This window comes from Anarhichas minor, unplaced genomic scaffold (assembly GCF_050575085.1).
Source record: "Anarhichas minor isolate MPS153535 unplaced genomic scaffold, ASM5057508v1 ptg000325l, whole genome shotgun sequence".
NCBI lineage: Eukaryota > Metazoa > Chordata > Actinopteri > Perciformes > Anarhichadidae > Anarhichas > Anarhichas minor.
In genome coordinates this window covers 37501-50000 of record NW_027466771.1, presented here as the reverse complement: position 1 = coordinate 50000, position 12500 = coordinate 37501, and positions in this window count along the sequence as shown.

Sequence of the window (12500 nt, the reverse complement as noted above, 5' to 3'; positions counted from 1 at the left end):
TCGGCGTAAGTACCCCGGCTGTGCGTTGTGTTTTGGCGGAGATATTGAGCGCGCAATATGGCTACAGTGACCTATTTTGACCACGTCGTGCATCGGCTGTGAGTGTCCGATTGTGGATCTAACTCCATAGGTCTTTAGAAGTCGACGTGGTCTACTATTCGGCGTAGGGGACGAGTCTTTGCGTTGTGTATTCGCGGAGATATGGACCGCGCAAACCGGGAATTTGGTTCAAGGAAACAGAGTATTGGCGCTCGTCTTTCGCTGTGAGACGAATATCGCCAACGCTTTTGAAATACGTGCTGCATCGGCTGTGGGTGTCCGTTTATTCATTTGTCGGTGTCAGTTTATTGGTTATGTCGGTGTCAGTTTATTGGTCTGCCTTATGGGTTGTGAGAGTACGTCTGGGTCGACATTTCGGTATTATTATCCCCGCTGTGCGTTCCATTTCCGGGTTTATGGACCGCGCAATGTGGCCCCTGCGACCTATTCTGACCACATCGTGCCTCGGCTGTGGGTCTCGCATCCAGGATCCACTCGGATAGTTTTGTAGAGGTTGATGTGGTCTACAATTGGGTATAAGTGTCCCGGCTGTGCGTTGTGTATTCGCGGAGCTATGCACCTCGCAAACCGGCGATTTTGTTCAAGGAAACAGAGTATTGGCGCTCGGCTACTGTGACCGGCTTTGCGTACATCGTGCCCCGGCTGTGGGTCTCGGATCCAGGATCCACTCGGATAGGTTTGTAGAGGTGGATGTGGTCTACGATCGGGTATAAGTGTCCCGGCTGTGCGTTGTGTTTTCGCGGAGATATGGACCTCGCAGACCGGCGATATTGTCGCTCGTCTTTCGCTGTGATTTTGTCAGAGTACGAAGATCGGCCGACGCTTTTGAACTACTTGCTGCATCGGCTGTGGTTATCCGTTTATAGGAGTGCATGGATGGCTGGTTAGAGGACGTCAAGGTCTACAATTCGGCGTAAGTACCCCGACTGTGCGTTGTGTTTTGGCGGAGATATTGAGCGCGCAATATGGCTACAGTGACCTATTTTGACCACGTCGTGCATCGGCTGTGAATGCCCGATCCTGGATCCTCCTCCACAGGTCTTTAGAAGTGGACGTGGTCTACTATTCGGCGTAGGGGACGAGTCTGTGCGTTGTGTATTCGCGGGGATATGCACCGCGCAAACCGGCGATTTGGTTTAAGGAGACAGAGTATTGGCGCTCGTCTTTCGCTGTGATTTTGTCAGAGTACGAAGATCGGCCGGCGCTTTTGAACTACTTGCTGCATCGGCTGTGGGTATCCGTTTATTGTTCTGCATGTATGGGTGGTTAGAGGAGGTCGGGGTCTACAATAGGGTATAAGTGTCCCGGCTGTGCGTGGTGTTTTGGCGGAGAGATGGAGCGCGCAAAACGGCAACTGCGACCTACTTTGACCGCGTGGTGCCTCGGCTGTGGGTCTCGGATCCAGGATCCACTCGGATAGGTTTGTAGAGGTGGACGTGGTCTACGATTGGGTATAAGTGTCCCGGCTGTGCGTGGTGTTTTCGCGGAGATATCCACCTCGCAAAACGGCGCTTCCGTTTAAGGAAACAGAGTTTTGGCGCTCGTCTTTCGCAGCGCAGCCCAGTAACGTCCCCTACCTTAAGAGAGTCCTCGTTACTCCCGCCGTTTACCCGCGCGATATGGATCCTGGTTCTGGATCTCGCATCCAGGATCCACTCGGATAGGTTTGTAGAGGTAGACGTATTATACAATTAGGTATGAGTATCCCGGCTGTGCGTTGTGTATTCGCGGAGATATCCATCTCGCAAAACGATATAAAAACGGCTGTGATTTTGTCAGAGTATGAAGATCGCCCGGCGCTTTTTGTCAGAGTATGAAGATCGGCCGGCGCTTTTCAAATACGTGCTGCCTCGGCTGTGGGTATCCGTTTATTATTATGCTTATATGGGTGGTTAGAGGACGTCGGGACCGTGGATTCGGTATAAGAATCCCCGCTGTGCGTTCCATTTCCGGGTAGATATGGACCGCGCAATATGGCCCCTGCGACCTACTTTGACTACATCGTGCCTCGGTTGTGGACCTCGCATCCATGATCCACTCGGATAGATTTGTAGAGGGGGACTTGGACTACAGTTAGATATAAGTGTCCCGGCTGTGCGTTGTGTTTTCGCGGAGATATGGACCGCGCAAAACGGGTATTTGGTTTAAGGATTTTTCGCTGTGATTTTGTCAGAGTATGAAGATCGATCGGCGGTTTTCAAACACGCGCTGCATCGGCTGTGTGTATCCGTTTATTATTCATCTTATATGGGTGGTTAGAGGACTTCCAGCTTGACAACTGGGCATGAGTATCCCCGCTGTGCGTTCTATTTCCGGGTAGATATGGCGCGCGTAATATGGTCCCTGCGACCTACTTTGACCGCGTCGTGCCTCGGCTGTGAGTGTCCGATTGTGGATCACCCTCCACATGTCTTTAGAGGTTGACGGTGGCTACAGGTCGGCATAGGTGTCCCGGCTGTGCGTTGTGTATTCGCGGGGATATGGACCGCGCAAGACGGCGATTTGGTTTAAGGAAACAGAGTATTGGCGCTATCGCTGTGATTTTGTCAGAGTATGAAGATCGGTCGGCGGTTTTCAAATACGTGCTGCCTCGGCTGTGGATACCCGTTTATTATTCTGCTTATATGGGTAGTTAGAGGACGTCGCGACCGTGTATTCAAAATAAGAATCCCCGCTGTGCGTTCCATTTCCGGGTAGATATGGCGCGCGTAATAGGGCCCCTGCGACCTACTTTGACCGCGTGGTGCCTCGGCTGTGGACCTCGCATCCAGGATCCACTCGGATAGGTTTGTAGAAGTGGACTTGGACTACAATTAGATATGAGGTTCCCGGCTGTGCGTTGTGTTTTCGCGGAGATATGGACCGCGCAAAACGGGTATTTGGTTTAAGGATTTTTCGCTGTGATTTTGTCAGAGTATGAAGATCGATCGGCGGTTTTCAAACACGCGCTGCATCGGCTGTGTGTATCCGTTTATTATTCATCTTATATGGGTGGTTAGAGGACTTCCAGCTCGACAACTGGGCATGAGTATCCCCGCTGTGCGTTCTATTTCCGGGTAGATATGGCGCGCGTAATATGGTCCCTGCGACCTACTTTGACCGCGTCGTGCCTCGGCTGTGAGTGTCCGATTGTGGATCACCCTCCACATGTCTTTAGAGGTTGACGGTGGCTACAGGTCGGCATAGGTGTCCCGGCTGTGCGTTGTGTATTCGCGGGGATATGGACCGCGCAAGACGGCGATTTGGTTTAAGGAAACAGAGTATTGGCGCTATCGCTGTGATTTTGTCAGAGTATGAAGATCGGTCGGCGGTTTTCAAATACGTGCTGCCTCGGCTGTGGATACCCGTTTATTATTCTGCTTATATGGGTAGTTAGAGGACGTCGCGACCGTGTATTCAAAATAAGAATCCCCGCTGTGCGTTCCATTTCCGGGTAGATATGGCGCGCGTAATAGGGCCCCTGCGACCTACTTTGACCGCGTGGTGCCTCGGCTGTGGACCTCGCATCCAGGATCCACTCGGATAGGTTTGTAGAAGTGGACTTGGACTACAATTAGATATGAGGTTCCCGGCTGTGCGTTGTGTTTTCGCGGAGATATGGACCGCGCAAAACGGGTATTTGGTTTAAGGATTTTTCGCTGTGATTTTGTCAGAGTATGAAGATCGATCGGCGGTTTTCAAACACGCGCTGCATCGGCTGTGTGTATCCGTTTATTATTCATCTTATATGGGTGGTTAGAGGACTTCCAGCTTGACAACTGGGCATGAGTATCCCCGCTGTGCGTTCTATTTCCGGGTAGATATGGCGCGCGTAATATGGTCCCTGCGACCTACTTTGACCGCGTCGTGCCTCGGCTGTGAGTGTCCGATTGTGGATCACCCTCCACATGTCTTTAGAGGTTGACGGTGGCTACAGGTCGGCATAGGTGTCCCGGCTGTGCGTTGTGTATTCGCGGGGATATGGACCGCGCAAGACGGCGATTTGGTTTAAGGAAACAGAGTATTGGCGCTATCGCTGTGATTTTGTCAGAGTATGAAGATCGGTCGGCGGTTTTCAAATACGTGCTGCCTCGGCTGTGGATACCCGTTTATTATTCTGCTTATATGGGTAGTTAGAGGACGTCGCGACCGTGTATTCAAAATAAGAATCCCCGCTGTGCGTTCCATTTCCGGGTAGATATGGCGCGCGTAATAGGGCCCCTGCGACCTACTTTGACCGCGTGGTGCCTCGGCTGTGGACCTCGCATCCAGGATCCACTCGGATAGGTTTGTAGAAGTGGACTTGGACTACAATTAGATATGAGGTTCCCGGCTGTGCGTTGTGTTTTCGCGGAGATATGGACCGCGCAAAACGGGTATTTGGTTTAAGGATTTTTCGCTGTGATTTTGTCAGAGTATGAAGATCGATCGGCGGTTTTCAAACACGCGCTGCATCGGCTGTGTGTATCCGTTTATTATTCATCTTATATGGGTGGTTAGAGGACTTCCAGCTCGACAACTGGGCATGAGTATCCCCGCTGTGCGTTCTATTTCCGGGTAGATATGGCGCGCGTAATATGGTCCCTGCGACCTACTTTGACCGCGTCGTGCCTCGGCTGTGAGTGTCCGATTGTGGATCACCCTCCACATGTCTTTAGAGGTTGACGGTGGCTACAGGTCGGCATAGGTGTCCCGGCTGTGCGTTGTGTATTCGCGGGGATATGGACCGCGCAAGACGGCGATTTGGTTTAAGGAAACAGAGTATTGGCGCTATCGCTGTGATTTTGTCAGAGTATGAAGATCGGTCGGCGGTTTTCAAATACGTGCTGCCTCGGCTGTGGATACCCGTTTATTATTCTGCTTATATGGGTAGTTAGAGGACGTCGCGACCGTGTATTCAAAATAAGAATCCCCGCTGTGCGTTCCATTTCCGGGTAGATATGGCGCGCGTAATAGGGCCCCTGCGACCTACTTTGACCGCGTGGTGCCTCGGCTGTGGACCTCGCATCCAGGATCCACTCGGATAGGTTTGTAGAAGTGGACTTGGACTACAATTAGATATGAGGTTCCCGGCTGTGCGTTGTGTTTTCGCGGAGATATGGACCGCGCAAAACGGGTATTTGGTTTAAGGATTTTTCGCTGTGATTTTGTCAGAGTATGAAGATCGATCGGCGGTTTTCAAACACGCGCTGCATCGGCTGTGTGTATCCGTTTATTATTCATCTTATATGGGTGGTTAGAGGACTTCCAGCTCGACAACTGGGCATGAGTATCCCCGCTGTGCGTTCTATTTCCGGGTAGATATGGCGCGCGTAATATGGTCCCTGCGACCTACTTTGACCGCGTCGTGCCTCGGCTGTGAGTGTCCGATTGTGGATCACCCTCCACATGTCTTTAGAGGTTGACGGTGGCTACAGGTCGGCATAGGTGTCCCGGCTGTGCGTTGTGTATTCGCGGGGATATGGACCGCGCAAGACGGCGATTTGGTTTAAGGAAACAGAGTATTGGCGCTATCGCTGTGATTTTGTCAGAGTATGAAGATCGGTCGGCGGTTTTCAAATACGTGCTGCCTCGGCTGTGGATACCCGTTTATTATTCTGCTTATATGGGTAGTTAGAGGACGTCGCGACCGTGTATTCAAAATAAGAATCCCCGCTGTGCGTTCCATTTCCGGGTAGATATGGCGCGCGTAATAGGGCCCCTGCGACCTACTTTGACCGCGTGGTGCCTCGGCTGTGGACCTCGCATCCAGGATCCACTCGGATAGGTTTGTAGAAGTGGACTTGGACTACAATTAGATATGAGGTTCCCGGCTGTGCGTTGTGTTTTCGCGGAGATATGGACCGCGCAAAACGGGTATTTGGTTTAAGGATTTTTCGCTGTGATTTTGTCAGAGTATGAAGATCGATCGGCGGTTTTCAAACACGCGCTGCATCGGCTGTGTGTATCCGTTTATTATTCATCTTATATGGGTGGTTAGAGGACTTCCAGCTTGACAACTGGGCATGAGTATCCCCGCTGTGCGTTCTATTTCCGGGTAGATATGGCGCGCGTAATATGGTCCCTGCGACCTACTTTGACCGCGTCGTGCCTCGGCTGTGAGTGTCCGATTGTGGATCACCCTCCACATGTCTTTAGAGGTTGACGGTGGCTACAGGTCGGCATAGGTGTCCCGGCTGTGCGTTGTGTATTCGCGGGGATATGGACCGCGCAAGACGGCGATTTGGTTTAAGGAAACAGAGTATTGGCGCTATCGCTGTGATTTTGTCAGAGTATGAAGATCGGTCGGCGGTTTTCAAATACGTGCTGCCTCGGCTATGGATACCCGTTTATTATTCTGCTTATATGGGTAGTTAGAGGACGTCGCGACCGTGTATTCAAAATAAGAATCCCCGCTGTGCGTTCCATTTCCGGGTAGATATGGCGCGCGTAATAGGGCCCCTGCGACCTACTTTGACCGCGTGGTGCCTCGGCTGTGGACCTCGCATCCAGGATCCACTCGGTGAGGTTTGTAGAAGTGGACTTGGACTACAATTAGATATGAGGTTCCCGGCTGTGCGTTGTGTTTTCGCGGAGATATGGACCGCGCAAAACGGGTATTTGGTTTAAGGATTTTTCGCTGTGATTTTGTCAGAGTATGAAGATCGATCGGCGGTTTTCAAACACGCGCTGCATCGGCTGTGTGTATCCGTTTATTATTCATCTTATATGGGTGGTTAGAGGACTTCCAGCTCGACAACTGGGCATGAGTATCCCCGCTGTGCGTTCTATTTCCGGGTAGATATGGCGCGCGTAATATGGTCCCTGCGACCTACTTTGACCGCGTCGTGCCTCGGCTGTGAGTGTCCGATTGTGGATCACCCTCCACATGTCTTTAGAGGTTGACGGTGGCTACAGGTCGGCATAGGTGTCCCGGCTGTGCGTTGTGTATTCGCGGGGATATGGACCGCGCAAGACGGCGATTTGGTTTAAGGAAACAGAGTATTGGCGCTATCGCTGTGATTTTGTCAGAGTATGAAGATCGGTCGGCGGTTTTCAAATACGTGCTGCCTCGGCTGTGGATACCCGTTTATTATTCTGCTTATATGGGTAGTTAGAGGACGTCGCGACCGTGTATTCAAAATAAGAATCCCCGCTGTGCGTTCCATTTCCGGGTAGATATGGCGCGCGTAATAGGGCCCCTGCGACCTACTTTGACCGCGTGGTGCCTCGGCTGTGGACCTCGCATCCAGGATCCACTCGGATAGGTTTGTAGAAGTGGACTTGGACTACAATTAGATATGAGGTTCCCGGCTGTGCGTTGTGTTTTCGCGGAGATATGGACCGCGCAAAACGGGTATTTGGTTTAAGGATTTTTCGCTGTGATTTTGTCAGAGTATGAAGATCGATCGGCGGTTTTCAAACACGCGCTGCATCGGCTGTGTGTATCCGTTTATTATTCATCTTATATGGGTGGTTAGAGGACTTCCAGCTTGACAACTGGGCATGAGTATCCCCGCTGTGCGTTCTATTTCCGGGTAGATATGGCGCGCGTAATATGGTCCCTGCGACCTACTTTGACCGCGTCGTGCCTCGGCTGTGAGTGTCCGATTGTGGATCACCCTCCACATGTCTTTAGAGGTTGACGGTGGCTACAGGTCGGCATAGGTGTCCCGGCTGTGCGTTGTGTATTCGCGGGGATATGGACCGCGCAAGACGGCGATTTGGTTTAAGGAAACAGAGTATTGGCGCTATCGCTGTGATTTTGTCAGAGTATGAAGATCGGTCGGCGGTTTTCAAATACGTGCTGCCTCGGCTGTGGATACCCGTTTATTATTCTGCTTATATGGGTAGTTAGAGGACGTCGCGACCGTGTATTCAAAATAAGAATCCCCGCTGTGCGTTCCATTTCCGGGTAGATATGGCGCGCGTAATAGGGCCCCTGCGACCTACTTTGACCGCGTGGTGCCTCGGCTGTGGACCTCGCATCCAGGATCCACTCGGATAGGTTTGTAGAAGTGGACTTGGACTACAATTAGATATGAGGTTCCCGGCTGTGCGTTGTGTTTTCGCGGAGATATGGACCGCGCAAAACGGGTATTTGGTTTAAGGATTTTTCGCTGTGATTTTGTCAGAGTATGAAGATCGATCGGCGGTTTTCAAACACGCGCTGCATCGGCTGTGTGTATCCGTTTATTATTCATCTTATATGGGTGGTTAGAGGACTTCCAGCTCGACAACTGGGCATGAGTATCCCCGCTGTGCGTTCTATTTCCGGGTAGATATGGCGCGCGTAATATGGTCCCTGCGACCTACTTTGACCGCGTCGTGCCTCGGCTGTGAGTGTCCGATTGTGGATCACCCTCCACATGTCTTTAGAGGTTGACGGTGGCTACAGGTCGGCATAGGTGTCCCGGCTGTGCGTTGTGTATTCGCGGGGATATGGACCGCGCAAGACGGCGATTTGGTTTAAGGAAACAGAGTATTGGCGCTATCGCTGTGATTTTGTCAGAGTATGAAGATCGGTCGGCGGTTTTCAAATACGTGCTGCCTCGGCTGTGGATACCCGTTTATTATTCTGCTTATATGGGTAGTTAGAGGACGTCGCGACCGTGTATTCAAAATAAGAATCCCCGCTGTGCGTTCCATTTCCGGGTAGATATGGCGCGCGTAATAGGGCCCCTGCGACCTACTTTGACCGCGTGGTGCCTCGGCTGTGGACCTCGCATCCAGGATCCACTCGGATAGGTTTGTAGAAGTGGACTTGGACTACAATTAGATATGAGGTTCCCGGCTGTGCGTTGTGTTTTCGCGGAGATATGGACCGCGCAAAACGGGTATTTGGTTTAAGGATTTTTCGCTGTGATTTTGTCAGAGTATGAAGATCGATCGGCGGTTTTCAAACACGCGCTGCATCGGCTGTGTGTATCCGTTTATTATTCATCTTATATGGGTGGTTAGAGGACTTCCAGCTTGACAACTGGGCATGAGTATCCCCGCTGTGCGTTCTATTTCCGGGTAGATATGGCGCGCGTAATATGGTCCCTGCGACCTACTTTGACCGCGTCGTGCCTCGGCTGTGAGTGTCCGATTGTGGATCACCCTCCACATGTCTTTAGAGGTTGACGGTGGCTACAGGTCGGCATAGGTGTCCCGGCTGTGCGTTGTGTATTCGCGGGGATATGGACCGCGCAAGACGGCGATTTGGTTTAAGGAAACAGAGTATTGGCGCTATCGCTGTGATTTTGTCAGAGTATGAAGATCGGTCGGCGGTTTTCAAATACGTGCTGCCTCGGCTATGGATACCCGTTTATTATTCTGCTTATATGGGTAGTTAGAGGACGTCGCGACCGTGTATTCAAAATAAGAATCCCCGCTGTGCGTTCCATTTCCGGGTAGATATGGCGCGCGTAATAGGGCCCCTGCGACCTACTTTGACCGCGTGGTGCCTCGGCTGTGGACCTCGCATCCAGGATCCACTCGGATAGGTTTGTAGAAGTGGACTTGGACTACAATTAGATATGAGGTTCCCGGCTGTGCGTTGTGTTTTCGCGGAGATATGGACCGCGCAAAACGGGTATTTGGTTTAAGGATTTTTCGCTGTGATTTTGTCAGAGTATGAAGATCGATCGGCGGTTTTCAAACACGCGCTGCATCGGCTGTGTGTATCCGTTTATTATTCATCTTATATGGGTGGTTAGAGGACTTCCAGCTTGACAACTGGGCATGAGTATCCCCGCTGTGCGTTCTATTTCCGGGTAGATATGGCGCGCGTAATATGGTCCCTGCGACCTACTTTGACCGCGTCGTGCCTCGGCTGTGAGTGTCCGATTGTGGATCACCCTCCACATGTCTTTAGAGGTTGACGGTGGCTACAGGTCGGCATAGGTGTCCCGGCTGTGCGTTGTGTATTCGCGGGGATATGGACCGCGCAAGACGGCGATTTGGTTTAAGGAAACAGAGTATTGGCGCTATCGCTGTGATTTTGTCAGAGTATGAAGATCGGTCGGCGGTTTTCAAATACGTGCTGCCTCGGCTGTGGATACCCGTTTATTATTCTGCTTATATGGGTAGTTAGAGGACGTCGCGACCGTGTATTCAAAATAAGAATCCCCGCTGTGCGTTCCATTTCCGGGTAGATATGGCGCGCGTAATAGGGCCCCTGCGACCTACTTTGACCGCGTGGTGCCTCGGCTGTGGACCTCGCATCCAGGATCCACTCGGTGAGGTTTGTAGAAGTGGACTTGGACTACAATTAGATATGAGGTTCCCGGCTGTGCGTTGTGTTTTCGCGGAGATATGGACCGCGCAAAACGGGTATTTGGTTTAAGGATTTTTCGCTGTGATTTTGTCAGAGTATGAAGATCGATCGGCGGTTTTCAAACACGCGCTGCATCGGCTGTGTGTATCCGTTTATTATTCATCTTATATGGGTGGTTAGAGGACTTCCAGCTCGACAACTGGGCATGAGTATCCCCGCTGTGCGTTCTATTTCCGGGTAGATATGGCGCGCGTAATATGGTCCCTGCGACCTACTTTGACCGCGTCGTGCCTCGGCTGTGAGTGTCCGATTGTGGATCACCCTCCACATGTCTTTAGAGGTTGACGGTGGCTACAGGTCGGCATAGGTGTCCCGGCTGTGCGTTGTGTATTCGCGGGGATATGGACCGCGCAAGACGGCGATTTGGTTTAAGGAAACAGAGTATTGGCGCTATCGCTGTGATTTTGTCAGAGTATGAAGATCGGTCGGCGGTTTTCAAATACGTGCTGCCTCGGCTGTGGATACCCGTTTATTATTCTGCTTATATGGGTAGTTAGAGGACGTCGCGACCGTGTATTCAAAATAAGAATCCCCGCTGTGCGTTCCATTTCCGGGTAGATATGGCGCGCGTAATAGGGCCCCTGCGACCTACTTTGACCGCGTGGTGCCTCGGCTGTGGACCTCGCATCCAGGATCCACTCGGATAGGTTTGTAGAAGTGGACTTGGACTACAATTAGATATGAGGTTCCCGGCTGTGCGTTGTGTTTTCGCGGAGATATGGACCGCGCAAAACGGGTATTTGGTTTAAGGATTTTTCGCTGTGATTTTGTCAGAGTATGAAGATCGATCGGCGGTTTTCAAACACGCGCTGCATCGGCTGTGTGTATCCGTTTATTATTCATCTTATATGGGTGGTTAGAGGACTTCCAGCTCGACAACTGGGCATGAGTATCCCCGCTGTGCGTTCTATTTCCGGGTAGATATGGCGCGCGTAATATGGTCCCTGCGACCTACTTTGACCGACTCGTGCCTCGGCTGTGGAGGTCGCATCCAGGATCCACTCTGATGTGTTTGTAGAGGGGGACTTGGACTACAATTAGATATGAGTGTCCCGGCTGTGCGTTGTGTTTTCGCGGAGATATGGACCGCGCAAAACGGGTATTTCGTTTAAGGACATAGAGTTTTTCGCTCGGGTTTTAAAGCCGTGATAGGGGCGAAGCGCTGAAGGTTCCAGCGCTTCTGTACTTCGCCTATTACGGCTGTGACCCATTTTGGTAGGGGGTAACCAAGCCACCTTGCACACAATGATAGGAACAGACTACCCAGTGTATACTAGGGGATAGGAGCGAAGCGCTGAAGGGTCCAGCGCTTCTGGCGGTTCCCCTATGCTACAGCCGTAGTAGGGGATATGAGCGAAGCGCTGAAGGGTCCAGCGCTTCTGGCGGTTCCCCTATGTTACAGCCGTAGTAGGGACGAAGCGCTGAAGGGTCCAGCGCTTCTGGCGGTTCCCCTATGCTACAGCCGTAGTAGGGGATATGAGCGAAGCGCTGAAGGGTCCAGCGCTTCTGGCGGTCCCCCTATGCTACAGCCGTAGTAGGGGATATGAGCGAAGCGCTGAAGGGTCCAGCGCTTCTGGCGGTTCCCCTATGTTACAGCCGTAGTAGGGACGAAGCGCTGAAGGGTCCAGCGCTTCTGGCGGTTCCCCTATGCTACAGCCGTAGTAGGGGATATGAGCGAAGCGCTGAAGGGTCCAGCGCTTCTGGCGGTCCCCCTATGCTACAGCCGTAGTAGGGGATATGAGCGAAGCGCTGAAGGGTCCAGCGCTTCTGGCGGTCCCCCTATGCTACAGCCGTAGTAGGGGATATGAGCGAAGCGCTGAAGGGTCCAGCGCTTCTGGCGGTTCCCCTATGCTACAGCCGTAGTAGGGGATATGAGCGAAGCGCTGAAGGGTCCAGCGCTTCTGGCGGTCCCCCTATGCTACAGCCGTAGTAGGGGATAGGAGCGAAGCGCTGAAGGGTCCAGCGCTTCTGGCGGTCCCCCTATGCTACAGCCGTAGTAGGGGATATGAGCGAAGCGCTGAAGGGTCCAGCGCTTCTGGCGGTCCCCCTATGCTACAGCCGTAGTAGGGGATATGAGCGAAGCGCTGAAGGGTCCAGCGCTTCTGGCGGTCCCCCTATGCTACAGCCGTAGTAGGGGATATGAGCGAAGCGCTGAAGGGTC